Genomic DNA, 19,210 nt, shown 5'->3' with positions numbered 1-19,210 from the left:
TGCATAAATAACATAGAGTAAGTACAGAAAGTCTTACTTGGAGTAGCAGGATGGAGGCTTGGAGTGTGTGTAGCAGGAAGGCTAACTTGGCTCTGATACCAACCTGTAACGCCCGCCCCTCCTGCTAGTGGAGGCGGGGTTACTTTCTACATACATAACATACGTACATGAATTTCAAAAACAGCGGAAGTAATCATTTTTTTCTTTTACTTTCATTTATATCACAACTAATCATACGAGCATGCTTAGCATAGTTATGAACTTAAAGAGTCATAATATCCATTTCTAACATAAGAATAAGTAAAGTGATCATGCAAGTCATCAACATAAATTAAGCATAGTTCATATCAATCCTAAATCAACGTAAGCAGGTCTTTCTTTCTTAGCCAAGCCACCACCACACACATCTCCTGCCCCTCCTGCTGCTCCTTTAGTTTATCCATCCTTTACGTTTATCTATGGTACAAGGAAAGTAACTATAAGCACACAAGGCTTAGTGAGATTCTTTCCTACTCACAAAAGAAACACATATCATAGCAAAATCATACAACATATAGCATGGACACATAAAACATCTAAACAACATATCATGCAAGAGTATCATATCACATTTTAACATAGCATAAAAGAGAACATCATGTCATATCATATCATAGCATAAAAGAAACATCATGTCATATCATATCATTATATAATTGAAAGCATTATGTCATATCATATCATAACGTAAAAGTAAGCATTATGACAAATCATATCATAGCATAAAGAAACATCATGTCATATCATATCATAACATAAAAGAAACATCATATCATATCATATTATAACATAATTGAAAACATCATGTCATAACGTAAAAGTAAGCATCATGACATGTCATATCATAGCATAAAAACATCATATCATAGCATAAAGAACATCATATCATAGCACAAACATATATGCAAGTTGTCCTTTAAAACATGGGTAATATCATGTGCAAGATGCTTTTAAAAAAAATATATCATATAATACTTGAACATAATATCATCATGAGGGCCCGGCTTGTACCACATACATACATAAATGCGCACAATCCCTAGGACATGGTAGCTAGCCCCGAACCTACTAGGGAATTAGGTCCGTACTACGACCGTCGACCTAGGGGCGTACTAAGGAGCCCATCCCTTTTTACTAGACCCGTTCATAGTCCGTCGACCTAGGGGCGCTTATGGAGCCCACCCTTGGTACAAGCCATACAAAGTAAAATAACATGTCATATAATTGTAGTATATCATGTTCATGTCATTCATAGCATATAATGTTCATGTCATTCATAATTCATCATGTTCATGTCATTCATAACTTAACTTAGCATGAAGAGTGCTCTTAGTCCCACTTGATAGGGAAACAACTCTTAGGCCTTTCACTTAGCATATCATAAAGAGTGCTCTTAGTCCCAACAAATAGGGAAGCAACTCTTAGGCCTTTCGCTTAGCATATCATAAAGAGTTCTCTTAGTCCCAACAAATAGGGAAGCAACTCTTAGGCCATTACTTGTCATTTCATAAGCATACGTACTTGAGCATATAGCACATCATAGGAGACATTTTAAATGCATGATTCATAAGCATACATAAATGAGCATATATCATATCATGGGAACATAATCATGCATGGAACATAAGTTAACATCTCCTAATTCATATCATGGCATGTGAAGCACATAAAGAGTCATAATTGGGTCTCAATCATCAACCTATCATAGGTGGCCGAAACATGCAAGGGATCACCTAGGTTGAAAGCAACATACAAGCATATGAACCCTAAACCAATTTCATGACATTTATCATAAGGAACATTATGAGCATATTTAGTTTAGGTTCTAAGCTTCCTAGGTCTACAAATCATGTTGTAGCCGAAACATGCAAAGCCTAAACCTAGGTTACAAATAGCATATAAACATGTGAACCCTAAACCAATTTCATATCACTTATCATAAGGAACATCATGAGCATATTTAGTTTAGGTTCTAAGCTTCCTAGGTCTACAAATCATGATGTGGCCGAAAGTCATGAAGTGTGAAACTAAGTTCTAAGCCAAAGACAAGCATAAGAATATCATGTTAACTACATATCATATCATAGGGAAAAACATGAGCATGTTAGGGTTGAGTTTAAGCTTGCCTAGCCCTTTTTAATCCTAGCTTGGCCGAAAGTTCAAAGCATGAGTACCTAGTTCTAGCCAACATGAAATCATAAGTACATCAAGTTATCTTCATACCATATCATGAGGAGGATCATAAGTAAGTTGGATTTGTGTTTAAGTTTTCCTAGGCTTTTTAAACTTGTCATGGCCGAAACCCTAAGGTGGGGTTCATCTAATTCTAAGTAACATACTAGCATGAAACACCAAGGAAATATTTATATCATGTCATAAGAAAGATCATAAACATGTTAGATTTGAGTTTAAGCTTTCCTAGGCATTTAGTCTCCTCATGGCCGAAACCCTAAGGTGGGGTTCATCTAATTCTAAGTAACATACAAGCATGAAACACCAAGGAAATATTCATATCATGTCATAAGAAAGATCATAAACATGTTAGATTTGAGTTTAAGCTTTCCTAGGCATTTAGTCTCCTCATGGCCGAAACCCTAAGGTGGGGTTCATCTCATTCTAAGTAACATACAAGCATGAAACACCAAGGAAATATTCAGATCATATCATAAGAAAGATCATAAACATGTTAGATTTGAGTTTAAGCTTTCCTAGGCATTTAGTCTCCTCATGGCCGAAACCCTAAGGTGGGGTTCATCTCATTCTAAGTAACATACAAGTATGAAACACCAAGGAAATATTCATATCATGTCATAAGAAAGATCATAAACATGTTAGATTTGAGTTTAAACTTTCCTAGGCTTTTAAACTTGGCATGGCCGAAAGTTGCAAGAACCTTCCTAGGTTTTTAAGCCATTTAAATTTATGGAAAACCATGAGCTACTTGTACCACAGGTGAGGGAATACTCACATCCTTTCGCTTGTGGTTCCTAAAGAAAATGGTACCCTTGTGAGGAGGAAGAAGAGAGCTTCTCCTTCTAGCACTCCCTTTTTCTTCTCTTGCTTGGAAGGGGTAGATCTTGAAGGCTCCTTCTTGTGGATTAGTATTCTTAGGAAGAAAAACCTTAGGTGGATTTCGGAATTAGGAGAGGGAGAGCTTTAGGTTTCGGCAATGGTGAGGAAGAGGAAAAGAAGGAAGAAAAATGAAATCCCTTTCTTTCTTTCCTCCTTATGCTAAGTGGGAGGAAGAAGCAAAGATGAACTTTGCCTTCCCTTTCTCCTTAACTCTTTTATATTTTTCCCTAATGAGAAACATGTCCCCATTAATCCCCTTAATTCTTCTAATCCCATCTCCTCCTTCATCCTCACGAAAATGAAAGGAAGAAAGAAGGAAAGACAATTTGTCTTTTGCTTGTTCTTTTCTTAATCAAGAGAAGGAGGAAGAAAGCTACTTGATATTTTCTTGTTTCCTTCTCTTAACCATACTCTTACTTTATCTAAAATTTCCATCCCCCTTTCAACAATAATTCATGATGGCTTATTGGTCATTCCATAACTCCTAAAGTTTGCCATTTAATTAAAAGGTTCAAGGTTCAATCCTTGACCTCACCTCTTTTCTTTTTTATATCTTTTTGGTTCTATCTCCCTTTTTTATTCTACAAAAAAAAAAGGTTACTCACATATATATAACTACTAGGTTTCGTGGGTGTTCCAGTACCCCATACCTCATAGAAATTTTGTCCTCGAACTTAAAATAGCGACATCAGGTGGCACAGGACTTCCTGTTGAGTGCATCGGCCACTTTGTTCGCCTTTCCCGGAAGATAAAAGTTCTGGCTGTCATAGTCTTTGACTAGCTCGAGCCATCTACGTTGTCTCATATTCAGGTCTTTCTGTGTGAAGAAATATTTCAGACTCTGGTGGTCGGTATAAATCTTACACTGAGCTCCATATAAATAATGTCTCCATGTTTTGAGAGCAAAGACCACGACTACTAGTTCTAGGTCATGAGTGGGGTAATTCTTTTCATGCTTTTTAAGTTGTCTAGAGGTGTAGGCAATGACCTTGCCGTCTTGCATGAGTACAACTCCCAGTCCTAATATGGAGGCATCGCTGTACATATCGAAGTCTTTGCCACTTTCCAGAAGAGTAAGGATCGGAGCACTAGTCAGTCTCCTTTTCAATTCTATGAAACTCTTCTCATAGTCATCTGTCCATTCATACTTTTTGTTCTTCTTGGTGAGAACTGTCATAGGGGCTACAATTTTGGAAAAGTCTTCTACAAATTTCTTGTAATAGCCTGCTAGCCCGAGAAAACTTCTGACTTCACTGGCATTCTTTGGCCTGTTCCAGTTACTTACAGCTTCGATCTTGCTCGGATCTACCATTACTCCGTCCTTGGAGATAACATGACCCAAGAATGAGATTCGATCGAGCCAGAACTCGCATTTAGAAAACTTTGCATATAGTTGTTTCTCTTGAAGGATCTGTACTACTGTGTTCAGTTGTTCGACATGCTCTTCTTGAGTTCTTGAATAGATGAGAATATCGTCAATGAAAACAATCACAAATTTGTCGAGATATACCGTAAATACTCGATTCATCAGATCTATAAATGTAGCAGGAGCATTGGTTACTCCGAAGGGCATAACTATAAACTCATAGTGTCTGTATCTTGTTCGAAATGTCGTCTTCGGAATATCTCCCTGTTTCACTTTCACTTGATGATAGTCGGACCTTAGGTTAATCTTTGAGAAAACGGTTGTACCCTTTAGTTGGTCGAACAGGTTGTCGATCCGTGGCAGAGGGTACCGGTTCTTGATTGTCACGTTATTTAGCGCTCGGTAGTCTATACACATTCGCATAGACCCATCCTTCTTTTTCACGAATAGTACCGGAGCTCCCCATGGAGAGTGACTAGGATGAATAAGTCCCTTGTCGAGTAACTCTGATAGCTGTCCCTGAAGTTCCTTCAACTCAGTCGGCGCCATACGCGCTTTAGAGATCGGTTTAGTACCAGGAATCAATTCAATCTCAAATTCTATTTCTCTATCAGGGGATAATCCTGGTAGTTCATCAGGAAGTACCTTTGGATAGTTGCATACCACCCGGACATTTTCTAGCTTCTGGTCCTCAGTTTGACTTGTGTCCACCATGTGTGCTATAAAGCCAGTACATCCTTTATCTAACATCTTCTGTGCCTTTATGGCTGATAAGAATCCCTCAATTTCTTTCCTTGGTTCTCTAATAAATTCGAACATCATTTCGGCTTCAGGTCGGAAGACTACTTTTCTTTTACGGCACTCGATTGAAGCGCCGTACTTGTTCAGGAAATCCATGCCTAGTATACTGTCATAATCTTGCATGTCAAGCACTATCATATTACAGTAGAGTTCTCTGTCTACGATTCTGATAGGTGCGGCTCGCAACATATGAGTAGATGACATTACTTCTCCCTAGGGTAGGGTTGTTAAGAATTTACCATTTAAAGCTTGTGGTGGTATCTCTAACTTCTTCATAAAGGGTATAGAGACAAACGAGTGCGTCACCACAGTATTAAATAACACATTAGCATATTTATTGAAAATAGGCAGCTGACCTGTGACAACTGTAGATGCACTCGCCACATCATCTTTGGTAAGAGAGAAAACCCTGGCGTTCGTCGTAGCTGGCGGGGCTTCCAATCTCCCTTGGCTAATCAGAGTTCCTTCAATGGCAGCCTGCATCAGGTGTAGCTGTGAGGGGGTACTTCTGCTCTGGTTATTCTGCTGAGATGGTGTCTGGGACTGGGTAGGGCAGTCTCTGGCCATATGTTCTTCCCATCCGCGCTTTTCATCGCCCTGGATTAACAACCTTCTTGGTTGTAACCAAGTTAACTCCCGAGTCTCTAGCTTTATTATTTTAGTTCTTTTATTATTTACTATTGCTTTTATTTTGAGTTGAAAGATCTGAGGAAGGTAGTTTTAATTTGTGCAGGCAATTCACCCCCTCTTGCCGACCTCCACTGCACCCACACTTTGATCATTCAAGAACTAGCTTGATTGATCAAACACATGTTTGATCGAACATGCGGGTTGCTAGGAATAGTTCTGTACTTGTATACTTTTTGTACGGAGAAATTTAAATAGAACGGAATTCCAGCGCCTTTAAGTGGTATCAGAACAAGTTTTCTGGTTCTGTGTGATTGGTTTTTGGTTAAATTATGCACTGCTCATATATAAATTTAGGTCGGATAATAGTAGGATTTGTAAGATAGATTAACTATGTGGTTGTAGGCGTCCTAAGTCCAACTATTATGTCTTTGTGTGTTTGTGTATGATTCAAACCCTCGGGCATGTCGAGGTTGTTTGTGTGTGTATGATTGTAATAATTAAAATAACGTCGATTGTCATATTATTTTTTTTTTACATTTTGTTTGATCTAAATTACATGTAAATTTCTTTTTGGAATATAGGATCGATAAATGTACATTTTTTTTGTTGCGGCTTGTATCCTTGCTATGGGTGGTGCTATTTTGAGGATCAGAGGCACGACGGAGAAGGAAGCGAGATAGACGCGATGGCTTGATCCATTGGCGACATATTGGAGGACAACGATCCATTGACGACATATTAGAGGACAACGTTGGATGAGGCCATAATAGTTGAAAATTTTATTTTCATATTTATTGCCTTTATATGTTGTTTTATGTGCTGTGATGTGTGTGAATGTTAAAATTCCTCAATTTAAATAACTAAGTAGGAGAGGGATTATTTAAATAAATTCCACGGTCTCCATTACTGGTTTGTAAGTGATGCATTTAAACTTGCGCGTTGACTTTAAGTGCCTTCCTCCATATCGGATGAGTTTGTTTGCGGATCACTAGATCAAACTTCCTATATGGATGATTATAGGAAATTATTTAGGTATGTGTGATCTTCTCTATCTGAAGGGGCACAATCCCAATTAATGGACTTAGTATCAAGTAATGGTATATACTTAGGCACATTTAATAGTATCCTCCCCATCGGAGTCACTGCTATTATTTGTGTGACCGAAGATGAACTAACTATTAATTTTATTTTTCATAAAGTTAGGTTGATAAGATAATAAAATTAATAGGTAAAACCTCCTCTTACAAATGTTTGAATTAGTATACGTCTACACTATTGTGGAATACAAAATTCATAGTGTTTTAAGCTATTGGTGAATTTAAATTATATTGTTTGAGGAATCAATATTATTTTAAATTCTAAAGTTTTGACCAAATATTTTATTTTGTGATTCTCAGGATTTCAAAATGGATTTTAATCCTTTTGCTGTTATTTTAAAAGAAAATAAACTTACTGGTCCAAATTATATTGATTGGAAACGAAACTTGGACATTGTCTTAACTGCTGAAGAATACAAGTCCATACTTCTTGAGGTCTGTCCTAGCATGCCTGATAAAGATTCTAGAGAAGAGGAGATAGAGAGACATAGGAAATTGTTCAAGGAAGATGAGATGGCATGGTGTTACATTTTGACTTCTATGTCAAATGTGCTGCAACATCAGCATCAGGCCCTACCCACTGCCTATGACATGATGCTTAATCTCAAGGAACTCTTCGACGCCATAATCGGGTTGCCAGGTAGGAGAACAATAAAGGTGTATCTTATTTATTAGTTGTTGAAACATGTTTAGCGGTGTTATCTATCTGTACCTGGTGTGTAGATACAGGAGCCACTGATCATGCCTGCAATTCATTGCAAGGGTTCTAGGAAACCCGACGACTACATGAAGGGGAAATCACCGACTACATAGGCAATGCTACGATAGTGGCGGCTATTGCAGTGGGAGATGTTTATTTATCTTTTGATAGGAATAAAACTATACAACAACAACAACAACAACCAAGCTTTTTCACACTAGGTGGAGTCGGATGTATGAATCTTTTTACGCCATTGAACTCTATCTCCTATGATATCATCATCTATATTTAAATAAATGTTATCTTATTTTATTGTTGTTAACCAAGTCTTTTTTGGTCTTCCTCTTCCTCGTTTGATATGTCATGCCCCAGGTAATTCCTGCCAAAAGAAATTTTGGCAGCATCTCCCCTGTACGGGTGCCAATCTGAAACTTTCTACAATGCCCTTAGGGCCACATATACCTCGACCAACATGGCCGGAACAATAACAATAAAAAATAAGGCCAACACTCACGCAGTTTAATAGTAAAACTATACTAATGCAACAATAAGAAAAATCCTTTCAAATATCCTACTCAACTACACCTATAAAATACAAATCCGATAGTCTACTCAACTACACCCATAAAACTCAAATCATAAGTCCTACTCAACTATACCTATAAAACTTAAATCTCCAGCATACATCCAAATGAAAACCCATCGATAATAAGGGATCATACAAGATCCAAGTGCCAAAAGATACAAGTCTGAAAACATAGATAATAACATAATAAGAACAACCAAAATGTGGGAACTCGTCGCTACGCGAAGTGGTGGGGGACTATCGATTGGAACCTCCTTAACAGCCTCAACCTGAAAATAGTAATAATGGGGTGTGAGTCCAACATTCAGCGGATACCTAGTTGACATGTATAGTAAATAATAACCAGAAGTAATAAATATGCGTACAGTCTCCTGAAGTAATGAAATAATGTAAAACTGAAGATAAGGGAACAACTGTACTCACCAGGACCTCCTATCAAGGATAACAAGGTCATCAGACTGAAAATACATGTCCCTGTATACATGTCAATCATATGCATCCATTCAATATGCAACAAATAAAGTGCAGCAAACACAAGCAATAAATGCATCATGCCTATGATGTGTTGGGTTTTTCGGGCCGCAAAAAATGCTTTTTGCGTTGCGGAAACCCCGAAACCCATGCCACGGATCCGTGCAAAGTTTATAAAATTTCATAAAACTTCATGTACCAGTTTCTCTAACCTTGATCTACACTAGATCTATAAGGAAGAAAGGTTACCCTTGATGCGAAGCCCTTCGCGTATCCCGCTCGTCCAGGTGATGCCGAATCTCAAGGTTGTCAAGTGTGCAACCCTCTTTGTGTATCCACACAAACAAGTCGATGGAGAGAACCTCTAAGGATGTGCTAGCAACCTTAGAAGATCAGTAACCATGGAGAAGAGGGAGAGAAGAGAAGAGCTTGAGGAAGAAGATGGGAGTTAGACACAAAATGAAAAACTCCTCTCTTGAATAATTGTGGTCGGCCACATTAAGAGGTTAATAACCTCCATGGAATACCAAGAGTCACAACTCTTGGTAACTCCCATGAGGTGGCATCCCACTTAAACAACCATGATGATGTGGAGCATCATCATTGGTCCACTCTTTGCCAACTCACCAATGAGGTGGCAAATGGTCAAGTTAAACTTGACTCTTCATCTTCCTCTCAAGTCAAGTCAAACTTGACCACTTCTCTCCCATGGTTGATCAAATCTAACCATTGGTTCAAGTCAATTTTAATTTAATGAATCTCTATTCATTGAATTAAATTGACTTAATGAGTCTAAGTCCAAATTAGACTCATCTAACACATGAACCAAATTGAGTCCAACTCAATTAGCCTAATTTGGATTACTCTTAATCCAATTTGGTTCATCACATGGACCTATCCTTTAGGTTCATCAAATGAACCTAATCTCCATCTAATTGCCCTTTGTGTGTGACCCTATAGGTTCTTATAACATTGGCAATGCCCCTAAACCCATTTAGAAGCATAAGTAATGAGAGGTATCTAGCAACACATCATTACTACCCAAGTTATAAGAATGTTGAGATCTAACATCACCTTGTGACTACTAATTGTGACTCTTCACAATATATGACAAGTGTCCTTCTATCCTTGACATCTAGATTGATCAATGTGAGGCATAGACCGTGTCATCCTCTAATCAATCTAAATCTTGAATCCCAAGTAGACTCACTTAATCAAATGAGCTCAACATCTCATATTGACTCATTTGGGCATGGTCATGCACTTAGTGTTAGCTAGAGCCCTAGAGCCAATCATTTGATGATTGTATTTTGGACTTGTTGTATCATATTCTATATAAATAAAGGCATTTGGTTTTTGATTATTATACTTACTTGTATTGGTGCCAAATAAACTAAGTATAATAACGTCCTTGAGTAGACGGTTCACACCTATATCAATCAGTTAGTTGAACCGATAGTGAGATGATATAGGAAACACTACTCTTAATCATTCCTAGTCGAGTATTAACATTCAGGGACAATGTTAATGCAATAAGACTAGCATGTAGGTCAACTCGATGACTTGATCTCACAAGTCATGGATATGGAGATATCAAGTTGACACATGGGTATGCATTGGAGAATGTATACTGAATGACCCGCCATAAGAAAGTATCATGGATCGTTATATGAGTGTCTTATACTTTCTCATGTAGCTATTAGTATGACTATTAGTCCTTGGACCTGAAGTCACCATGGTTCCCTACATAAGGAGTTACATACTTTGACTTCGTCAAACGTCACCCGTAACTGGGTGGACTATAAAGGCGATTACTGGGTATGTAACAAATTATGCGGAGGGTTGTGAGTGATGTAGATGGGATCTATCCCTCCTATATGACGGGAGCGACATCGATATTCTTAATAGAGTGAGACCACGAAGTGCATGGCCATGCCCAAATGAGTCAATATAGGATATTGAGCTCATTTGATTGAGTGAGTCTACTTGGAGTTCAAGATTTAGATTGATTAGAGGATGGCACGGTCTATGCCTCACATTGATCAATCTAGATGTCTAGGATAGAAGGACACTTGTCATATTTTGTGAGGAGTCACAATTAGTAGTCACAAGGTGATGTTTGATCTCAACATTCTTGTAACTTGGGTAGTAATGATGTGTTGATAGATACCGCTCATTACTTATGTTCCTAAATGGGTTTAGGGGTATTGCCAACGTTACAAGAACCTATAGAGTCACACACTAAGGGCAATTAGATGGAGATTAGGTTCATTTGATGAACCAAAATGATTAGGTTCATATGATGAACCAAATTGGATTAAGAGTAATCCAAAGTAGGCTAATTGAGTTGGACTCAATTTGGTTCATGTGTTAAGTGAGTCTAATTTGGACTTAGACTCATTTAATTAATTTAATTCAATGAATGGAGATTCATTAAATTAAAATTGACTTGAACCAATGGTTAGATTAGATTAACCAAGGGAGAGAAATGGTCAAGTTTGACTTGACTTAAGTAGGAAGATGAAGAGTCAAGTTTTGACTTGACTTTGACTTGACCAATGCCACATCATCAAGGCTTCTTCATTTGGTCAAGTTTGACTTGACCAAATGCCACCTCATGGAGGAGATCAAGAGACTTGACTCTTGATATTCCATGGGAGTTACATGCCTTGAAGTGGCCGGCCACTTTTAGGGGGAATGAATATTGATTTTTTCATTCAAGTGTGGTAACTCCCTTCTTCTTCCTCTTGAGTTTTTCTTCTTGCTCTCCCTCTCCTCCCTACTGATCTCTAAGGTTGCTAGCACATCCTTAGAGATTATTCTCCATCTCTTGCTTGTGTGGATACACATAGAGAAGTGTCTACTTTGACACTTTCGAGATCCGGTGAACCGAGGACAAGCGGGAACGCGAAGGGCTTCGCTTCAAAGGTATAACCCTTTATCCATGAAGATCTAGGAGTAGATCATAGTTTGAAACTCGTACTCATAATTTTTAAAATCTATCCTTCGCACGAGATCTAGTGGCATGGGTGATTCGGGGTTTCTTCACACGGATCCAATGGCTAGGGGGTTTCGGGGTTTCCACGACGCGAAAACCAATGGATAGGGGGTTTCGGGGTATGTGATGCTTTTGTGTGTACTGTTGGGTTTAATCCAACAGTGGCTAGGGGGTTTTGGGGTTTCCACGACGCATCATTTAGTTAAAGGCCTAATTAAATGATTAAGAATATGATACTTATTTCTGCATTTATTTCTGTTGTAGAATTGCCATGACGTCAAATACGAACACTTTCTCTCTGCGATCTGTCCTTAAGAAGGACAAGCTCAACGGAGCAAATTTCCTGGACTGGTACAGGAACCTGAGAATAGTTCTCACCCAAGAACGTAAACTGTACGTTATGGAGCAGCCCATTCTGGAGCCTCCTCCTGCCATTGCCACGCGAGCAGACCGAGATGCTTACAAGAAGCATCAAGATGACACATTAGATGTGTCCTGTCTTATGCTCGCGACCATGAACTCTGAGCTTCAGAAGCAACATGAGTTGATGGGCGCTTACGATATGGTTGAACATCTTTGTCACCTATATCAAGGACAAGCAAGGCACTGGAAGAGGAACTCCAAAGAATACCAGGAAGATCTTACGAAGAAGAGAAATAAGATTTCTACTTCAGGTATACATGTTATAGAAGTCAACCTCTCTATTTCTTCATCGTGGGTATTAGATACCGGATGTGCTTCGCACATTTGTACTAATGTACAAGCGCTGAGAAATAGCAGGGCATTGACGAAGGGTGAGATAGACCTACAAGTAGGCAATGGAGCACGGGTTGCTGCTATTGCTGTAGGAACTTACCATCTATCTCTGCCCTCTGGGCTTGTACTAGAATTAGATGATTGTTGTTATGTGCCTGCTTTAACTAAGAACATTATATCTTTTTCTTGTTTGGACAAGAAAGGTTTTTCATTTATAATAAAGAACAAATGTTGTTCCATCTATTTAAACGAAATGTTCTATTGTAGTGCACCTCTGATAAACGGACTTTATATTCTAGACCTTGAGAGTCCTATCTATAACATAAATACCAAGAGGTTCAAGTCAAATGACCTGAACCAAACCTATCTCTGACACTGTCGCTTAGGTCATATAAATGACAAGCGCTTATCCCAGCTCCATAAGGATGGTTTATTGGACTCATTTGATTTTGAATCATATGAGATATGCGAGTCATGCCTACGAGGCAAGATGACCAAGACTCCCTTTAGTGGGCATAGTGAGAGAGCAACTGATTTGTTAGGACTCATACATAGTGATGTATGTGGCCCTTTCAATGTTGCTGCTAGAGGCGGTTATAGATACTTCATCACATTTACTGATGACTTCAGTAGATATGGTTATGTGTACTTGATGACACATAAGTCTGAATCCTTTGAAAAGTTCAAAGAATTCAAGAATGAAGTACAGAACCAACTTGGCAAGAGTATTAAGATACTTCGATCCGATCGAGGTGGAGAATACCTTAGCCATGAGTTCCGTGACTACCAAGCTGAGTGTGGGATTCTATCCCAACTCACTCCTCCTGGAACACCACAGTGGAATGGTGTATCCGAAAGGAGGAATCGTACCCTATTAGATATGGTACGATCTATGATGAGTCACACAGATCTTCCGACATACCTTTGGGGCTATGCTCTAGACACGACAACTTTTATACTCAACCGAGTTCCATCCAAGGCCGTGATAAAGACACCATATAGGATATGGACTGAGAGAGATGCCCAGGTGTCTTTCATGAGGATTTGGGGTTGTGAGGCTTATGTTCGACATCAAGTCTCAGACAAATTAGGACCCAAATCCGACAAGTGCTACTTTATTGGATATCCCAAGGAAACTAAGGGATATTACTTCTATATTCCCAGTCAGCACAAGGTAGTTGTGGCAAAGACTGGGGTCTTTTTAGAAAGGGACTTTGTTTCTAGAAAGACTAGTGGGAGCGCGTTTGATCTTGAAGAAGTTTAAGATGCGAACAATAGCACTGATGCCTCGATGGAAATTGAACTGGAACCACAAAGTGTTATGGATATTGTTGTTCCACAAGGAGTTGAGGAACAACAACCAGTTCAAGTAGACATACCTCTTCGCAGGTCTGATAGGGTACGTCGTCAGCCTGAGAGATACTCATTTCTCTTGTCTGACCATGATGACATTGTGTTCATAGAGGATGAGCCTGCTACCTATCAAGAAGCTGTGATGAGACCAGATTCCGAGAAATGGCTAGAGGCCATGAGATCCGAAATGGAATCCATGTACACCAACCAAGTATGGACTTTGGTTGATCCACCTGAAGGGGTAAAACCCATTGGGTGTAAGTGGGTCTTTAAGAGAAAGACTGACATGGATGGACTTATCTATAAGGGTCGCTTGGTAGCTAAAGGTTTCAAGCAGATTCATGGTATTGACTATGATGAAACCTTTTCTCCAGTAGCGTTGTTTAAGTCCATTCGGATCATGCTTCCTATTGCAGCCTACCATGACTATGAGATATGGCAGATGGATGTCAAAACCGCGTTTCTGAATGGAAACCTGCTCGAGGATGTGTACATGACACAACTGATGTGCGTAGATTATATACTCTTTTATGTATGTTTTTACACACATTTACATACTTTGAGCATGCTTGATCTATGCACTTTTATATTTCCAACTTTCCTTTTAGCATATTTACTCTTTTGGTTCGGAGATCTGCTTTTTGTGCATTTTCTGTACACAGGAGTCGAAATTGGTGAAGATTATGCGTCCTCGGGCAAGCTTGGAAGGAATTGAAGGGAGAGAGCATCAGGCCGTGTACCACACACGACCGTGTGGTTTTAACAGGAAGGGAAGAGGACATGACCGTGTGAATCTCACACGGCCGTGTCTTGATTGAAGAAATTAGAGCAGATGCCTTACATGGCCGTGTAGATCTACACCGCCGTGTGAGGTTTCCAGAGGCCAAGCAGGTGGTGGTCGTGTGCACCACACGGCCGTGTGAGGTTTCCAGAGGCCAAGCAGGTGGTGGCCATGTGCACCACACGGCCGTGTAGTATTTTCAGATAACAGAAGGGTCCTGGCCGTGTGAGTCACACGGTCGTGCAGCTTTGGCAGAGAAGGAACTGGACATGGCCGTGTGAATCTCACACGGCCGTGTCATGGGGCCGTGTGGCACCCGATTTCCTCCTCTATTTAAACCCTCCTTCATGAATTGAAAGGGGATCTCTCCCCCTTTGGGAGAAGGCAAGATTTGGTGGTTTCCTCCCATTCTTGGGAGGATTTCTGGGCGATTCGAGGGGAGTTCTTGACGATTTCGACTCTGGAGCGAGGATTGGATCCGAAGACGAGGCTTCTTCGTAGATAAGTTTTCTCCTTCCCCTTTTCTTGGTTTCTTGGATTGGGGATTTAAGAAATGCTTGTAATCTTTATTTCTTCGGGTATTCTTCCTCGATTCATGGAGTAGATCTTGTATTCTAGGATTAAGGGAGTATTTGTATGATGGATTGATGTAATCTCTTATGGATTTGCCATTTTCTTGTTTCAATGACATTGTCTTGCTTGTATCAATTAGATCTTGAATGATTAATGGTGATTTGTGCTTAATTCTCATTCTTGATTGATTGTTTGGATTTCTTGTGGACTTTGTAAAGATAAACTCTCACTCGATCATCCGAGGGATCCACGTGACAGGTGCAAGCCCGTGTAAGGACGTTTGAGAGATAATCTTGAAGAGGAAATAGGAATATTCAAGAGAGTAGGATGGATCTTGTGATTAGTTTCTTGTATCTTGATAGATTAATAAGTTGTGGGCTTCTATGTTGATATCCGAGGAAGGCATAGTAATAGGTGCGCTTCTGTGTAAGGACAATGTAGGTTCACGTCTAATTGATCATATTTAGATACATTTCTCAGTCCTTAGCCGGTTATCTATTGCAAGAGAGAACCGGCAACTTTCTACAAGTGTTTGGCGATTGAGGGATAAGAATTGGTGAACCATTTACATTCAAGAAATCTTACAAAGAAACCGAAACTCCTAGAATCTCCCTTTATCATAACCCAAAACACTAAATTCTTGTTTGTTGATCTTTAATATTAGATTTGTTTACCTTCACTTTGCATTTGAAACAATTGGATAGTTGTTTAGCTAATTCGCATTGAGACATTTCTAGTGCTTATTCCAGTCCCTGTGGATACGATAATCTTTTATATTACTTGCGACATTTTCGTACACTTGCGGAGCGTAACAAGTTTTTGGCGCCGTTGCCGGGGACTGCGCTATAACATTAGGAATTATCAATTGAGTTAGACTAAACTACATTTGTTTTCCTTTCATATTGCATAGTTGTAACTAATCATTAGATTTCTGTTTTTACTTTCTTGTATAACTTTTACTTCTTGTTAATTCTTTTTGTACAAATTCAATTCTGCATTTTTGATTCTTTTATTTTTCTCTTTTTCTGTTGAATTGTCATTTGCTATCTTGTTCTTGTGTATGTGAAGATCTAACTTTGCAGGGGAATTCTTTCCTTTTGACCCTGAGATTGACAGAACTTTCCATAAAAGAAGAATTCTGCAAAGGCAAATTGAAGAACAGGAACATTTGAACATGGCGAATAGACCACTCAAGGATTATGCTGCACCTTATGCAAGAGGTTTTCGATCTAGTATTTCAAGACCTTCAGTGGAAGCTAATAACTTTGAGATCAAACCCGCAATTATATCTATGGTGCAGCAGAACCAATTTGGTGGAGGACCTCATGAAGACCCCAATCAACACTTAGAGGTATTTTATGAAATATGTGGTACCATGAAAATGAATGGAGTTCCTTCAGAAGCAGTTAGATTATTATTATTTGGGTTTTCTTTAAGAGATAAGGCAAAGCGATGGATGAATTCTTTAGCCCCTAATAGCATCACCACTTGGGAGCAGTGTGAGCAACAGTTTCTTGATAAATTCTATCCACCAAGCAAAATAGCTCATATAAGGAATTTAATTGCAAGCTTCAAGCAAACTGACTCAGAATATCTTTTTGAAGCATGGGATAGATATAATAGTATGCTCAGACAATGCCCACATCATGGGTTGAAAAGATGGTTAGTGTTGCACACTTTTTATAATGGTATCAACTATCATACCAAAGTGTCCCTTGATTCAGCTGCTGGAGGGGCACTTATGAATAAAAGTTTAGATGAAGCTGAAGAAATTATTGACAGTGTAGCACGAAATCATCATCAATGGGCAAATGAAAGAAGTGGTGGCTATTCTTCTGTAAACCCAACAATTAAAGCATCAGGGAAGTTTGATGTAGATGCAGTCACTCTTTTGTCTGCAAAATTGGACGCTCTTACAAAGAAATTTGAGAATATGGGGACTAGTGCTAATATGGTCAATGCTATTAGTACATCTTGTGAAGTATGTGGGAGTTCAGAGCATTCAAATGACTCATGTCCATTGGGAGCTATCACTGCACAAATCAATCAACTGGAACAATGTGATGCAATCATGAGTTACAATCAAAGGCAGAACAACCCATACTCAAATACTTATAACCCTGGATGGAAGAGTCATCCCAATTTTTCTTACAGAAATAATCAAGATCAAGGACCATCTATGGGGGCAAGACCAAATTTTCAAGCTGGGCAACAAAATTTTCAACATCTATCTTCTCAAGGCTTACCAAAGTCAAATATTGAAAAGATGCTTGAAGAAATTATCTCAAGTCAGAATGAAATGAAGCAAGATTTAGCAAAGCTCATTCAGAGAATGGATAATTCTGAAAAGCATCAAAAGATCCAGGATAGTCAAATTGCCCAACTAGCTTCCTCATCATCCAGAGCACCAGGACAACTTCCAGGAAAACCTGATGTGAATCCTATGGAGCATTGCAATAGAATTGAGCTTAGGAGCGGACGGACCTTGGGAGACTCCCAAGTGACCGCTTCAAAAGGGATACAAAAAGAAGAAGAGCTCTCTCCTCTTATACCAAATCAGATTCAAGCTAATGAGGAGAGTACCATTGAGGTTGAAGAGACTCTTCCACTGAACCATCAGAGCAAAGCTGTCCCTTTTCCTCAGAGACTTACAATGCTTAAGAAAGATGAAGAATTTGGCAAGTTTTTAGAAAAAGTTAAGGAAATTTGTGTAGAGGTACCTCTTATTGATGCTATTCTTCAAATGCCTAGATTTGCCAAATTCCTGAAGGATCTCATGTCAAACAAGAGAAGAAGAGGAGAGGTTGAGACCATTGCGCTTAGTGAGGAATGTAGTGCTATTTTGGAGAAGAACACTTCCCCAAAACTAAAGGACCCAGGGAGCTTTTATATTCCTTGCAACATAGGAAAAGAATTTTTTGAAAAAGCTTTTTGTGATTTGGGGGCAAGTGTTAGCCTCATTCCCTATTCAATTTGTAATAAATTAGGTCTCAAAAACATTAAACTTACTACTATGGTACTTCAACTTGCCGATCATTCCTGCAGGTACCCTTTGGGTATTATAGAGGATGTGCCAGTAGAGGTGGATGGGAATGTTATTCCCACAGATTTTGTCGTGTTGGACATGGAAGAGGACCCCAGGATTCCTATCATATTAGGAAGACCTTTCCTTGCTACAGCTGGAGCTATAATTGATGTCAAAAATCATAAGCTTTCTTTGGTAATTGGTAAGGAAAGGTTGGAATATGATTTATCTAATATCTCTAACCATGTCTCGTCTCTTTTAAATGCTTGTAGTAGGACAAGCATTTATAAACTTGAGGAATGGAATTTCCATCCTCATGGAAGGCCACCAAACGAAGGAGACAATGTGGTGGAAGATATTGGGAGAAGATCTCCCAACAAAAACGAAAAGTGTATCTGTCCTCCAAGGGCGAGGAAAAGAAGTGAATGATCAAGTTTGGTCGAGCTAAAGACCTTAAACAAGCGCTTCTTAGGAGGCAACCCAAGGGTTCTTTTAGTTAGTTTTGATTTGTATTTTAATTTCTTTTGGTTTGATGCATTCTTTTGATTTTGTTTTCAGGTTAGGTGCAAAACAGAGCCCGGCCGTGTGCTATACACGGCCATGCAAAGGTTGCAGAGAAGGGAAGTGCTTGGGCCGTGTCATCCAGACACGGCCGTGTAGGATCTCCCGAGGAGAAAAAGGTCTTGGCCGTGTCCCAAACACGGCCGTGTAAAGAATCCCGAGAGGAAAGATGGAGAGGTCGTGTCCCAGACACGGCCGTGCGAAGAATCCAGAGAAGGAAGAGGGGGAGGCCGTGTGGATCTGCACGACCCATGTAGGAGAGTTATTAAAGTCTTCTTTCTACCTTACACGGCCAGATCTTGGCCGTGTTCCGCACACCCCCAACTCTCCAAAACATCTCTTTCTCTCCCAATCTCTTAAAAACTCCTCTCTAATCTCTCAAGATCTCTTAGATCCGGATT

The 19,210-nt window shown here is 39.3% G+C and overlaps 1 non-coding gene across 1 annotated transcript; it reads right to left on the bottom strand.

Moving 5' to 3' along the window:
- Positions 1-16,770: 16,770 nt before the first annotated feature.
- On the bottom strand, positions 16,771-16,876 carry LOC122044744. Its single transcript, XR_006129756.1, has one exon. It is a non-coding gene; the product is annotated as a small nucleolar RNA R71 (small nucleolar RNA).
- Between the last annotated feature and the right edge of the window lie 2,334 nt (positions 16,877-19,210).

This window comes from Zingiber officinale, chromosome 2A (genome assembly GCF_018446385.1).
Source record: "Zingiber officinale cultivar Zhangliang chromosome 2A, Zo_v1.1, whole genome shotgun sequence".
NCBI lineage: Eukaryota > Viridiplantae > Streptophyta > Magnoliopsida > Zingiberales > Zingiberaceae > Zingiber > Zingiber officinale.
Note: the sequence above shows the minus strand (reverse complement) of the source record. Positions and strands in the feature narration are given on the sequence as shown.